The sequence below is a fragment of the Monodon monoceros genome, unplaced genomic scaffold, assembly GCF_005190385.1.
Source record: "Monodon monoceros isolate NGI ecotype Baffin Bay Population unplaced genomic scaffold, NGI_Narwhal_1 Contig4335_ctg1, whole genome shotgun sequence".
Lineage (NCBI taxonomy): Eukaryota > Metazoa > Chordata > Mammalia > Artiodactyla > Monodontidae > Monodon > Monodon monoceros.
The window spans coordinates 9,073-9,720 of NW_021700225.1; positions in this window are offsets into that span (position 1 = coordinate 9,073).

Below are 648 nucleotides of genomic sequence, written 5' to 3' on the forward strand. Positions count from 1 at the left end.
CTGATGTCCTCATCTTATCAGTCCATGGCTCCTCTCTAGACCTCTCTTGAGGCGATTTCTTTTTTCTCCACTTCTTTGTCCCACTTTCTTCTATATACATCTTCAGTCTAGCTGAACAAAGCCCAATTTTCCGGCAGAAGCCAGCGGGTGTTCATGCATCTGTGCCCCTCACCACAGTCAACTCCGTGAGGCCACAGGTGGTCTCTCCACAGTGCATTGTGCGTTTACAGCCAGACCCAATTCCCCAAGTTTTTGAGGAAATTCACTTAATGACCTTGTGGAAGTTGATGGTTATTTGGGACTTAAAATTGCTCATTTAAAATTTTTTTATTGAAATATAGTTGATTTATTACAGTGTTGTGTTGAAGTTGCTTATCAGTTCAGATAACTCTGCAGGCTCAAAAACCAGTTAAAGCTCATCAAAAATCCACTTCCACTCTTCACCTCCTGGCTGGGAATACCGTCTCAGACCACTTAGTAGAGTTATCCATGGTAATTATAAGGTCGGTACGCTAAAGAAGATAAGTTATTTTAAAGGACATTTTTTCTTACATGTCTAACATATACGTTGGCCGAGAGTACACGTGTTAGGACATTTTAGAGCTTAGAGGGCACTTCCTGATCCTAGGGTTTATTGAAAGAAAACTC